General features: G+C 44.1%; 1 pseudogene; it reads left to right on the top strand.

Moving 5' to 3' along the window:
* The first annotated feature begins 10398 nt into the window (after positions 1 to 10398).
* Positions 10399 to 10495, top strand: LOC115030790 (small nucleolar RNA SNORA17; annotated as a pseudogene).
* The last annotated feature ends 4278 nt before the right edge of the window (positions 10496 to 14773 follow it).

Genomic DNA, 14773 nt, shown 5'->3' with positions numbered 1-14773 from the left:
TTGAGGCCTGTTTTGTAACCAATTATATGGACAATTTTGGAGAAGGTACCGTGAAGTGCTGAGAAGAAGGTATATTCTTTTGTTGTAGGATAAAATGTTCTATAGATATCTGTTAAATCCATTTGGTTCATAATGTCTGCTAGTTTCTGTGTGTCTCTATTTAGTTTCTGTTTCCATGATCTGTCCATTGATGAGAGTGGGGTGTTGAAGTCTCCCACTATTATTGTGTGGGATGAAATGTGTTCTTTGAGCTTTAGCAAAGTTTCTTTTATGAATGTGAGTGCCCTTGCATTTGGAGCATAGATGTTCAGAATTGAGAGTTCATCTTGATAGATTTTACTTTTGAGGAGTATGAAGTGTCCCTCCTTATCTTTTTTGATAACCTTAGATTGAAAGTTAATTTTATTCAATATTTAGGATGGCTACTCCAGCTTGTTTCTTGGGACCATTTGCTTGGAAAAAAATTTTCCAGCCTTTTATTCTGAGGTAGTATCTGTCTTTGTCATTGAGGTGTGTTTCCTGTATGCAGCAAAATGCTGGGTCCTGTTTATGTATCCAGTCTGTTAGTCTATGTCTTTTTATTGGGGAATTGAGTCCATTGATATTAAGAGATATCAAGGAAAAGTGATTGTTGCTTCCTGTTATTTTTGTTGTTAGAGGTGGAATTATGTTTGTGTGGCTATCTTCTTTTGGGTTCGTTGAAAGAAGATTACTTTCTTGCTTTTTCTAGGGTGTAGTTTCCCTTCTTGTGTTGGTGCTTTCCATCTATTATCCTTTGTAGGGCTGGTTTTGTGGAGAGATATTGTGCAAATTTGGTTTGGTCACAGAATACCTTGAATTCTCCATCTATGGTAATTGAGAGTTTTGCTGGGTATAGTAGCCTGGGCTGGCATTTGTGTTCGCTTAGGGTCTGTACAACATCTGCCCAGGAACTTCTAGCTTTCATTGTTGAGAAGTCTGGTGTAATTCTGATATGTCTACCTTTATATGTTACTTGACCTTTTTCCCTTACTGCTTTTAATATTCTTTATTTTGTGTATTTAGTGTTTTGACTATTATGTGATAGGAAGAATTTCTTTTATCATCCAGTCTATTTGGAGTTCTGTAGGCTTCTTGTATGTTTATGGGCATCTCTCTTTAGGTTAGTGAAGTTGTCTTCTATAATTTTGTTGAATTTTGTTGTCTTCTATAATTTTGTTGAATACTGGCCCTTTAAGTTGGGAATCTCGCTCTCCTCTATACCTATTATCCTTAGGTTTTGTCTTTTTGTTGTGTTCTGAATTTCCTGGATGTTTTGTGTTAGGAGCTTTTTGCATTTTACATTTTCTTTGACTATTGTGCCAATGTTTTCTATGGAATCTTCTGCACCTGAGATTCTCTCTTCTATCTCTTGTATTCTGTTGGTGATGCTTGTGTCTATGATTCCTGATCTCTTTCCTAAGTGTTCTAACTCCAAAGTTGTCTCCGTTTGTGATTTCTTTATTGTTTCTATTTCCATTTTTAGATCCTGGATGGTTTTGTTCAATTCCTTCACATGTTTATCTGTGTTCTCCAGTATTTCTTTAAGGGAGTTATTCATGTCCTTCTTAAAGTCCTCTATCATCATTATGAGATATAATTTTAATCAGAGTCTTGCTTTTCCATTTTCTTGGGGTATCCAGGGCTTGGTGTGGTAGAAGAACTGGGTTCTGATGATGCCAAGTAACCTTGGTTTCTGTTGCTTATGTTCTTGCACTTGCCTCTCTCCATCTGGTTATATGTGGTATTAGTTGGTCTTGCTGTCTCTTACTGTGGCTTGGCCCTCCTGTAAGCCTGTGTGTCAGCACTCCTGGGGTGCAGATGGAATCCAGAAGGATCCTGTCCCAGGCTGCTCTTCAGTTCCTGTATGCTGAGGGCTCTGTGCCAGTCCCTCTTGGGTCAGGTATTTGAGCAGAAGTGATGGTTTACCTGTGCTCTCAGGTATGTCAGCACTCTGGGGACCAGCTCTCTCCCAGCAGTATTTGGTTTGGAGAGCTGTGGCACAGGATCATCTCCAGGCACCTCATTTTTTTTAAGGCAAGATCTCATTCTAAACTGGCCTGAAGATTCCTACACAGTGGACAATGAACTCAAACTTCTGATCCTCCTACCTCTAGCTCCTGAGGGCTGGGATCCCAGGCATGTGCTACCATACCTGGTATATTGGGTGCTGGGGACCAAACCTGGAGCATATAAGGCAACAACTGAGCTCCTAGTTCAAGACCCTTTTCAAAGATTTGTTTCCTAATCATTCTCAAAGTATTTTACCCTGAGAAGTGCTTAATAATTTTGAAGTTACAAAAAATACAATGGCTTCTTCTTGATTATAATCCTTTCCTTAATAAAACATTTCAAAAGTACTTAATACTAGTTGCAGACTTCTTCTTCTTCTTCTTCTTCTTCTTCTTCTTCTTCTTCTTCTTCTTCTTCTTCTTCTTCTTCTTCTTCTTCTCCTTCTTCTTCTCCTTCTTCTTCTTCTTCTTCTTCTTCTTCTTCTTCTTCTTCTTCTTCTTCTTCTTCTTCTTCTTCTTCTTCTTCTTCTCCTTCTTCTTCTTCTTCTTCTTCTTCTTCTTCTTCTTCTTCTTCTTCTTCTTCTCCTTCTTCTTTGTATTATATTTTACATGTTTGAGTATTTTGCCTGCTTTTCTGACTTTGTACTGTGTATATGAAGTACACATGGAGGCTAGAAGAGGGTGTCAGATGATCTGGAATTGTTCTTTAGTTGTTGGTGCTGGGAATCAAACCTGGGTTCTCTGGAAGAGCAGCCAGTAGACTCTTAGTTTCTGAGCCATATCTATGGCCCTTAGTTACACATATCTTAAAAAGAATGGGACCAGACAGTGGTGGTGCACACTGTTAGTCCTAGAACTTGGAAGGGAGAGGCCAGCATGATGTGCAAAGTGAGTTCTAAGACAGTCATTACTGGCTTAAAAAAAACTAATAATAGTAGTAGTAGAAATAATAATAATAATAAACAAATAAATAAAAAGAATGCTATGGAAGAAGAGTATAGGGGAGAAAGAGAGGAGGGGGAAGAGGGGAAGAGGAAGAAGGAGGAGGAAAAAGGGAGGAAGAAGGGAGGTGGAGGATGAGGAAAAAAGAGAAGTTATCCTTGACTCACAGCTGAGTTCTACTTTGACTCTTTATTTTCCCAGTGCCATCTGTCCTGTCCCCAAGATCTAAGAATTTATTAAGCATTTAAAGTTCAGTATTCTGGCACATATACCTGCTTCAAGGCACCTATAACACAGAAAATGAGCACTTCACATCAAAGCTACTCAACACGTAATTGTTGAGTGGATGAATGAAAATAATTGGGTCTACTCAGAGATAACATATAATTCTAGGAGACAGTGTATAATTAAGGACTGAAATCTACAGTTCATTAGAAATTCAGAGAAGACTAGAGTGGGGACTGGAGAGCTCGGAAAGGTTACTTAGAGAAAGGTTGACTTGGGCTGTATTGATAAATGTGAAGGACTTGAAACAGGCAAAATGAGCTGAGGAGAGGGCTGAACAAAGGGAGAGTGGGAACAAAACCGTGGAGACAGAAAGGAGAATGGCATTTCCTATGGCAGGGAAGAAATGGCATGACAACAGAGAAGTTGTCCAGTTTAGTAATAAGGCTCTCAAGAGCCAGCTATGACCAGGCATGGTGGCATATTCCTTTAATCTCAGCACTCTGGAAGCAAATGAGAGTGCATCTCTGTGATTCTGTTCTTCATAGGACAGTCATAGCTATGTAGAGAAACCCTGTCTCAAAACACACACAGACACACACACACACACATGAGACAAATATAGTATAAACTCTTCACTCAGTAGCCATTGAGTCATCAAAAGCTAAATACAAAATTAATCTGAATCTGGCTATTGGCCAAATGAAGAAATGGAGGCATTATCAAGAAGAGGCTATGCTGGAGTTGAAGAGATGGCTCAGTAGATAAAGACACTTGCTGCCAAGCTTGACTGCCTAAATATAATTCCTGAGTCCCAACATGCTGGAAGAAGAAAAGTCCTGCAAGTTGACTTTATCTACACCCCTTGTCATACATATACACACAAATAAAAATTGAAATCAAATAAATGTTAAAGTGTTTTAAATACTTCCAGGGCTCAGTTTACTAGAAGGACTAAGAAAAGGAGATTAGGAAGGGGCTGAGGAGGTAGTTCAACTGGTGGACCATTTATCTACCTTGTACAAAGTCCTGAGTTCAGGCCCCAGCACCACATAAACATGGTGCTATGTCACATATCTGCTGTCCCAACACTCAAGGGTTACAGGTACCCCTGGATACACAGTAAATGGCCAGCATGAAATATCTGAGACCTTATCCCAAAACAAATAAATATAAAACAAAATAAAAACTGGAAGGAGTTGATTAGTTAACTATATTTTGAACTTAAAATTTTTCCATTGCATAAATATACTTCAATGCATACACTCCAGAGTATCTTCTCTACATCAGCGCCCATTGTGCACTCTGAATCTTCCAAGTGCAAAGACACTCACTCACCTCTTGTCTTATACGCAGAATCTAACCACATCATGGCACCTCATGTTTCTTAGGTCAAAACAAAACAACAACAAAAAAACAGACAGAAAGGAAAAGCAAACTCAGAGTGGGTAGTGGAGGAAGGGCAAAGTCTGAGTTTATTCACATTGAATTTGGGGTGAAACAGTAAGACTTAGCTTTTGAGTTGATGACTGAAAATATAGTAGGCAGAAGTACCCCTGAAAATCAGGAACCATTCAACTCACAATGCCTTTGCTGACCTGAAATGAAGATAAGTTTTTTATGTTCTTTGCTTTTATGAAGGCCTCCGGACTTAGTCGGAGTTACTATTGCTGTGATAAAACACCGTGACCAAAAACAACTTGGGGAGGAAAGGATTTATTTGGCTTACACTTCCACATCACTGTTCACCATTGAAGGAAGACAGGACAGAAACTCAAACAGGGCAGGAACCAGGAGGCAGAGCTGATGCAGAGGCCATGGAGGATGCTGCTTCCTGACCTGTTCCCCATGCCTTGCTCAGCCTGCTTACTTATAAAATCTAGGACCACCAGCCCAGGGTGACACAAACCACAATGGGGCCCTCCCTCATCAATCACTAATTAAGAAAATGCCCTACAGGCTTGCCTACAGCTGGATCCTGTAGAGGAATTTTCTCAACAGAGGCTCCCCCCTCTCTGATAACTCAGGTTGTGTCAAGTTGATGTAAAATTAGCCAGCATATATACCCTTTCCTTATCTTCCAAGAAACAAACAGATAGCAGGCAGGGCTGGAGTGTAGCTCAGTAGTAAGTGCTTGTCACGCACATGCAAGGCCCTACCACTTCAACAAATAAGGGAGCCAACATATTATGTATTTGGCAGACTTCTCTTTATTCGGTTTCTCTTTGTTGTTGTTTATTTCCGGTTTAATTTTTCTTTACTGGAAAAGCTGCTTTTTCCTCAGGCCCGGGACTTGTAGATCTGAGTAAGCCCAGAGCACAAACGGAGACACAAAGAAATCAGGGCTGGTGAGATGGCTCAGTGGGTAAGAGCACCCGACTGCTCTTCTGAAGGTCCAGAGTTCAAATCCCAGCAACCACATGGTGGCTCACAACCATCCGCAACGAGATCTGGTGCCCTCTTCTGGAATGTCTGACGACAGCTACAGTGTACTTACATATAATAATAAATAAATAAATCTTTAAAAAAAAAAAAAAAGAAAAAGAAATCAGTCAGGTTTATCATGAAATCCAGGGGAGGGGCCGGGAAGATTCCCCATCCACTGAAGAACAGTACAGCCTTCATCGCTGCGGTTCTGATGTCTTGTGTAGCTCTGCTGATACGGAAGCTGGAGAATCTTCCAGAGCCTACGAGTCACACGGCTCTTGCTCAGGGGATTCTACTTACGTCCTAGAAAGTAACATCAACCAATAGCAACAGGGAAGCATCTTCACTGAAAGAAATGAAGACAAGGTGGAAAAGGAACCTGGAGAGCTGGCTAGGCATGGCCATAGGCCTTCATCAAAGCACTGGGGAGGCAGAGACAGATGAAGCTCTGCTGAGATCAAGGTCAGCCTGCTCTGTATAGGGAGTGCCAAGCCAACCAGGGCTCTGTAGTGAGACTCTACTTCAAAATAAAATAAAATAAACAAATATTTTGACTATAATCTTTTTTCCTTTTTTTTCTTTGTTTTTTATTAGATATTTTCTTCATTTACATTTCAAATGCTATCCCAAAAGTCCCCTATACCCTCCCCCCACCCTGCTCCCCAACCCACCCACTACCGCTTCCTGGCCCTGGCATTCTCCTGTACTGGAACATATAGGATCTTCACAAGACCAAGGGCCTCTCCTCCCATTGATGAACGACTAGGCCATCCTCTGCTACATATGCAACTAGAGACACAGTTCTGTGGGGGTACTGGTTAGTTCATACTGTTGTTTCTCCTATAGGGTTGCAGACCCCTTCAGTTCCTTGGGTACAATAACTAGCTCCTTCTTTAGGGGCCCTGTGTTCCATCCAATAGCTGACTGTGAGCATCCACTTCTGTATTTGCCAGGCACTGGCATAGCCTCACAAGAGACAGCTATATCAGGGTCCTGTCAGCAAAATCTTGCGGGCATAATCAATCGTGTTACTTACTTCATTATTTATTTTCTTAATTGCACTATCTAGTGCTGCAATAAACACCATGACCAATATGACTTGAGGGAGAAACCATGTCTTTCATCACACACTTTAGCTTAGATAACAAGGTTCGTGGGTCAAACCAAAAACTTTGGCTCCTGGTGACACAGGTTTCTGCTCCTGGCCAGCCTGCATCCTCTCCAGTGGCGAGGAAGGAACCCAACACCTCCTGTGCTAGGCAAGTGCTCCACTAGTGAGCAAAACTATTGCTTCTTGTTGGGGAAATTTGCTATCATCCTGTCTTTACAGGAAAGACTATGTAGAGAACCTGACACTTTAGGGCTTGAGAATCTCCACGTGCTTTGTGCCAGTGATTGAGCCCAGTTCCTCACATATGATAAGCACAGGCGTGGCTTTTGAACTAAACTGACAACCCCTTACCCTGACTATTAAATAGTGCTGCCAAGGGCTGATGACATAGTTCAGGCATAGGAACCCTAACTGCTATCAATAAGGCCCTCCCTATTCTTGATAACCAGGCCTGAGAATGAATTAAAGAAACCATTTGGAAGATTCCATTAGCCATGGAGACGGAGGCCAATGTAGGCTGCATAATGAGACTCTGTCTCAAAATGAACACAAACAGGAGAAGTGGTCAAAATCCTTAGCCATCAAGAAAATGAAAACTAAAAAAAAAAAAAAAAAAAAAGAAAATGAAAACTAAAAACTACACTGACACCATAAATTGAAACTGTATTGGGATCCTATCTCACCCTAATTGGGATGGCTACTATCAAGAAAGCGAACACAATACTGGTAAGGTGTGGGGAGGGGGCAGAGGCCTTTTCCACTGCTCATAAGAATTAAACTAGTGCCACCACAGTGCCAATCATCAAGGCGATTCCTCAAAGAGCCAAAGGTAGCACCACTGTATAACCCAGCTCCGTACCACTCCTATGTATTCAAAGCAATCCAGCTCAGCGTGCAGTAGAGATACCTTGACAACCACATTCACTGTGTCAGTACAGTGACTCACAATCGAGTCGTGGAATCAGACTAGGTTCCCAGCCAAGGATAGGTGGATAAAGACAATGGGGTGCCAATGAGGTGGCTCCATGGGTCACAGGGCTTGCCACCAACCCTGACAACCTGAGTTCAGCCCTGAGATCCACACGGTGAAAGGACAGATCCAACTCCCTCAGATTTCCCTCTGATCTCCATATGTGCACCACGGCCCATATGTGTGCCCACCCATACACACACAAAATAAGTAAGAATAATTTTTACATTTAAGAGGCATACACAAAAAGGAAATGTGGTGTGTCTATCCGACAGTTCGTTATTCAGCCATAAAGAATGAAGTTATGCCATATGCAGGAGAAGTAATGGGATCGGAGAACATTCATTGCATTCAGCTCAGTAAACCAGACTCTGAATGCTTTGTTTTCTGTCATACGGGATCCAGATGTTTGTTTATATTTTTATTCATATTTATAGTTTAAAAGTAAAATTGCCCCCCACAGGCTCCTATTTCATTCACAGCAAAAAGGAAAATATTCCAAGAAGAAGGGGTGGGAAGGGGGAGAGAATGGGAGGAAAGATGAGCCAAGCAATGCCATTGAAACCCCACTATTGTGTACACTTACCCAAAAGAGTAATTAGCTGGAGGCCAGCGTGGGTCTGGAGTGTGGGAGTGATCCACAACTTTAATCCGAGCAGAGGCAGAGGTCTCTGTGTTGGAGGCCAACCTGGTCTACATTGCAAGTTCCAGGGCAGCCAGGGTTACATAGAGAACCCTGTGTAGAAAACAAACAAACAAACAAACAAAATAAACAAAAGGTAATCTTAAAAGAGCTTATTAAGATGGGCATGGTAGCGCATTCCTGTAATCTCAGCATTTGAGAGGTGCTGGCTGGAGGATCAAGAGTTCAAGTCCATCCTCGGGATATACAGCAACCTGGGCTGCAGAGTGGAGCCAAAAATAAACAAAACAAAGCCCCAAACACAAAGTTAAAGGTCTAAGAGACTGCATCCAGCCTCTGATGGCACCCAATGAAAATCTAGGACCAAACTGGCCAGGAGGGGCAGTGACAGAAGCTGCATTCCGTGCTGTAGAGGACGCAGCCACTCCTTAGGACAGCCCGGCAAGTTCTTGCAAAACTAAACATAGCCTTGCCGTATGCAGCAACTGCATTCCTTAACATCCACCCCAAAAAGGCTGAAATTTCCTCATCATACAAAAGCATGCATCTGTGTGCCCCTGGAATAGCTACAGACCATCACGGGAAATCTTAGAATCATTTTTTTAAAAAAATAAATCTATAGATTTAATTTGATCCCATTAAAAATCGAATCCATTTTTCATAGTGTCTTTACCAGCCAGGATGCTCAACAGAAGCAGACCCAGTTATACCACATGCACATGCAGGGTAAGAGGCCACTATAGAACCTATAGAATACTTCTCCTCTCCTCTCCCAGCTCTGTGCTACTGACATCAGACAGCTGCTATGTACACCAGCAAGGCCATACTTTGCTGCTGTCTGTGTAAGCTGTCTGTTCTCCTTTAAAGAGGTTTAAGGATGACAATGCTGCAGCCATTCACGGGTGGCACTGCCATCTCCAATACCCACACTTACTGGTGCCTATTTCCTTTGATTTTCCTTCTACCTGAGGGGTTTCTTTCACACTTTTTTTTTTTCAGTACAGATCTATTAAGGTCAATTATTTCAGCTTTTATAGGTCGGGAAAAATATTTTGTCTTCACCCTAAAACATATTTTTTCTTTGTAATTATTTTTTAAGGTTCGGTGCTCTGAATATATTCCCAAATGCCCTGTTGCGTTGCTTCGGAGAGGGATGTTTTCATTCTGAGAGGGATATCCTTGTGCTAGTCACCCACTCGGTGACTCTCTGAAGATTTGCTTTTTGTCTGTGGTCATGGCTGCTTCCTGTGCTCGGGGTTGGCTGGGCTTCTTAGACGCGTGGGTTCGTAGTTTCCATCGTGGGTTCGTAGTTTCCATCGCTCTTCAGAAGGACGTCACCATCGTTTGCTGCTTCTTTTCCTTGGCCGCTGTGGTTACACATCTGTACTTAAAATAGTGTGACTTGCTCCACAATTTCTGCTTGCTGATTCCCCTTATGACCTGAATTTTCCCTTCGGTGTGTTTCACTTTGGAGTGCTCTATTGCTGAGCCTTCGGGTTTACAAGCCTATTTTTCTGCAATATTTAATTGGCCTTTAACTCCCTCATGTGTCTCAACCATCCCAGATACCCTAGGATAGTTTTTGTCCCTTCATCTTTTGCTGTTTGGTCAGTCAATTTTATTGTATTTTATTTTATTTTATTTTTGTGGTTTTCTAGAAAATGGTCTCAGGCTGTCATTGAACTTCTGATCTCACTACTTCCACTTCCCAAGTGCTGGCAGGCTTGTCCCACTGTGGGGGTTTCAATAAGAATGGCACCCGTAGACTCAAGTTTGAATGATTGTGCCATAGGGAGTGGCACTGTTAGAAGATGAGAGCTTGCTGTAGTAGGTGTTGGAGGAAGTTGTAACTGTGGGTAAGAGGTCTGAGGTCTCATACACTCAATCTAAACCTAGTCTCTTGCTGCCTTTGGATCCAGATACAGAGCTCTCAGCTCCTTCTCCAGCACTGTGTCTGCCTGTACTACGGTGGCGTGCTTCCCGCCATGATGATATTGGATTAACTTTGAACTGTCAGCCAGCCCCAGTGACATGATTTCCTTTAACCTGCCCCGCCCCTAGAGGCGTTGTGGGTATGACTACTGTGTCACATGTGTATCAGTAAGTGGCAGAGAGAGTGTTCTGACCTGTGTTAGTAGCCTAACACTCCCTGAAAAAAAGCAGGCCTGGGATGACCACCATTCTGGCACCTGTGGGCCCTGACCAGGGAGATGTCCTGAGACAGCCGCTAATCTAGCACCACACAGATCTTGATGGTCTCCCGGGATGGAGAGCAAGTCAGAGACAGGACCAAGGGAAAAAGCTGGACACTAGAAGAGCCCTTCTGAGGGTCATCGGTCCCAGGAGGGCATGAGCCTGAGAAAGATGACCCCGCACGGGGCCACGCAGGCGCCCGGGCAAGGAGTGAGCCTAAGATGAACTCCAGTCAGGCACCATGGGGCCTGAGCAGGGAGCTAACATGAGATGACCACAGTCCCGTGTTGCGCAGCCCTGTGGGGGCAGACCGTGCCCAACATGACCCCTGCCCAGAGTCATAATGCACAAGCGGGGCATAGCATTCCTGAGACGACCCCAGACACCCAAAGACGCCTGGGCATCATGGGAGAGCTGACTCCACCCCTAGCTAGCCGCAGTACTAGGGAGAGCAGGCTCTGCTTATCACCGAGAAAGCACAGGAGAGCTGGCCTTGGCTGCAAGAGTTGCGGGTGAGCTGACCCAGAGGGTATGAGCATGGGCGAGCCAGCTGGCCCTGCCACTCCATGCAATAGAATGGACAAGGAAGAGAAATCTCCCCCCTCCTCCTCCTTCCTACCTCCTCCTTCCCCTGCCTCCCCCCCCCCCAATACCTGAGGCAAGTGGGAGACCTGGCCCTGGGGTCATAAGAATAGGTAAGTCAGTCCTGTCCCTCACCAGCTGCAGAACTAGCACTTGGGAGAGCAGCCTTGAACCTCGCCTGGGCAGCACAATAGAGCTGACCCTGGTGGCAGGGCACAGGCGAATATGTCCTGTCCTGAGGTCATGAGCATGCAAAATCTGGCCCACCACTTGTCTGCTGTGTGGTGACATGGACGAGGGAAAGATACCTTTCACCCCTTGTACGGCAGGCAGGGAGAGCTGGCCCCGGGGTCATGAGACCAGGAGAGCTGGCCCTACCACCGACCTACTGCTGCCCTCAAAGTGGGCCCTGCACCATGCCTGCGCACCCTAGTAGAGCTGGTCCTGGAGGTGGGGTGGTGGGTGAGCCAGCCCCAAGGGTCTGAACGTAGGAGAGCCAGGCCTACCTCTTGTCTGCTGTACCAAGGCATAGGCAAGAGGGAGATCCCCTCTCTTCTCTTTGCCCCTGTGACCTACAGTGGACAGGGGAGCCGACCCCGCTGGGATCACGAGAGCAAGAGAGCTGACCTGCCCCTCACCTTCTGCAGCGTTCGGGAGTGTGAACCACGCATCTCACCTGGGCAGCACAGTGGAGCTGGCCGTGATGGTGTAGGCATGGACGAGCCAGTGTCAAGGGTATGAAAGTGGGAGAGCTGGCTCCTCCCCTTGCTGGCTTTGTCACTGGATAGTCCAGCCAGGGCAAGGTATGAGAGATTAACCTGGTAATGTGGGTGCAGCAGAGCTCAAGGGCAAACTAGCTCAGGTACCTCTCAAGGCCAGATCCAGGGCTTTGAGTTGGCCCACTTCTTCATCAACCCGATAGATGAACTGGGATTATGCAAAGAGCCTGATCCAAAACTACAGGCTCTCCACAGCACGGAGCAACAACAGGATATCAGGAAGAGTCCCATCGAGGTTCCAGTGTTGATAGTGTAGCAGAAGCCAGAGGCCTCAGAACAAGCCAACGACTCATTGAAAGTAAAGTAAAGAAATGTGGGGGGAAAAAACGTGGGACACACTACTTCCACAAATTTTTTTCTTCTCTGTTGGTGGAAAGGTTGAAAGGGTGGAGAGCAGGTATGAGGAGAGGGGGTGATGAGTGGAATTGGGGTGCATGATATGAAATTCACAAAAAAGTTTTTAAAAAAAGTTTTCCTTTATAAGTGTTGTCATGGTCATGGTGTCTTTTCACAGCAATAGACCCAAACAAGACAACAACCACATCCAGCTTATTCAAGTATCTCAGATCTCATTCCTAAATTCTACTCACATTCTTTTTTTTTTTTTTTTTTGGAAGTAATAAACATTTTTATTGGATATTTTCATTTACATTTCAAATGTTATCCCCTTTCCCAGCTTCCTGTCCCCCCAGAAGCCCCCTACTCCATCCCCCATCTTCCTGCTTCTATGAGGGTGATCCCCTACCCACCCACCCACTCCCGCCTCCCTGCCTTCGCATTCCCCTACATTGGGGCATTGAGCCTTCACAGGACCAAGGGCCTCTCCTTCTATTGATGTCTCACAAAGCCATCCTCTGCTATATATGTGGCTGGAGCCATGTGTACTCCATGTGTCCATGTGTCCCTCCATGTGTACTCTTTGTTGGTGGTTTAGTCCCTGGGAGCTCTGGGAGGTACTGGTTAGTTCATATTGTTGTTCCTCCTATGGGGCTACATCTACTCATGTTCTTTATGTGTGTCCCTTATCTCTAACCAAGACATTTAATTTTTCCTTTGGTTTGAACATATGGAATATAGTTATACTGTGTCATTGCCTGGTAATGCTTGTCTGTTCACTTGCTTGCTTTGCTTGTTGTTTGTTTTTAAATAATTATTTATTTTATGTATATGAGTACACTGTAGCTGTCTTCAGACACACCAGAAGAAAGCATTGGATCCTATTACAGATGGTTATGAGCCACCATGTGGTTACTGGGATTTGAACTCAGGACCTCTGGAAGAGCACTCAGTGCTCTTAACCTCTAAGCTATCTCTCCAGCTCCGTTTCGCTTGTTTGTTTGCTTGCTTTGGTGCTCAGACACGCTCACCCTGTTCTCTGCCACTGAGCTGTTCCCTGGCTCTGGTCTCTTATTTTTATATCAAACACTGTTGGGACTTTTACCTTTTTGTGGCTGGACATTTTTTGTATTCTTTTAAATGCCTTGCATTGGTTCTGGGCCATAATTATGTTACTTAAAAAATAATGTTGCCTTTTTAGAAGTGTTACAATATTTATACTTTTAAATTTAACAAATATTTATACCAATAAAGACACAGGAGGCATAAACTGAGGTAAAAACCTGCTAGCCCAGAGAGGTAACTTTATTTTCTTAACAATATATAAAATATCAACTTATGAGACTGACTCTACAACTAAACAAGTAGCTCTTCAGAAATCTCCTTCAATTTGTCTCATTCTACTGCGCTCGTCTACCTTTCCCTTGAGCTCCTCCAACTCCGAGAGAGCTTCTTAGCTCTTCCCTAGAATACTGTTTGACCTGTGTCCTGCAAGCCAAAAGAGAAAATCCATCTTTTACCTCCAGAGAGAGAGAGAGAGAGAGAGAGAATCCAATTTCTATTAAAGAAGTCTCTCGCTCCTCCCTTATACCCTTGGTAGGCTGAGCCCTGTCATTGTGGGTGGGTTCCAATCTAGTAGGGGCCAAACTAGTAGAGTCTAACCCTAACCCTACCTTTAACCCTAAACTCTAGCCCTAACCCTAACCTCAAGGCTGTCCAGTTGACTTTGCCTCAGGTCATAGAGCAAAGACCACAAGAACCTCCCCCAAACAGTTTGTCTTTTTTTTTTTTTTCTTTTTAAATACTTTTTTGTTGTTGTTGTTGTTGTTTTTTCGAGACAGGGTTTCTCTGTATATCCCTGGCTGTCCTGGAACTCACTTTGTAGACCAGGCTGGCCTCGAACTCAGAGTTCCGCCTGCCTCTGCCTCCCGAGTGCTGGGATTAAAGGCGTGCGCCACCACGCCCGGCGCAGTTTGTCTTAAAATAGGCAGGATTTTCTTCAGCATTCGTTTCTATGGAAGCTTTTAGAAGCACACCCAAACCGCATGTCTTCAGGACGCACCTAACTGCATCCGACAGCTTCCACATCTATCTGAGTTTGTATATTTTGCTAACAACTGGGTTTTCTATGTACAACAGTCAAACATCCTGTAACAATGTGTCTCAGCTTTTACTTGGTGGCTCAGTACCACCCAGTTAGGAGCCATGACTAGCCCGAGCGAGCACTCTGCACCTAATTCACTTGCTCGTGGTTTGTGGGGTTTTCTAACTTGGCAAAGGTTAGGCATGGTGGTAGGCAGGCTCACCTCCCAGGCCTGGGTGAGTGCAATTCCTCTAATCTGTCCATTTGATTCTTTCCCAGCCTAAGGTATTGAGACACCGTTCAGTGCTTTACAGAGTAGACAAGAGTGGACATTTCTGCAGGTTTCCCTTTGAACTTCAGACTTGGGATGTTGTCTCCCATCTCTCCAGTAGTCGGTCCTGCCAGCTCTAGGCAATCAAGTCTCTTCAACATCCCATCCATATCCTCAGCTT

This window comes from Mus caroli, unplaced genomic scaffold (genome assembly GCF_978045245.1).
Source record: "Mus caroli unplaced genomic scaffold, Mus_caroli_1 scaffold_3, whole genome shotgun sequence".
NCBI lineage: Eukaryota > Metazoa > Chordata > Mammalia > Rodentia > Muridae > Mus > Mus caroli.
Note: the sequence above shows the minus strand (reverse complement) of the source record. Positions and strands in the feature narration are given on the sequence as shown.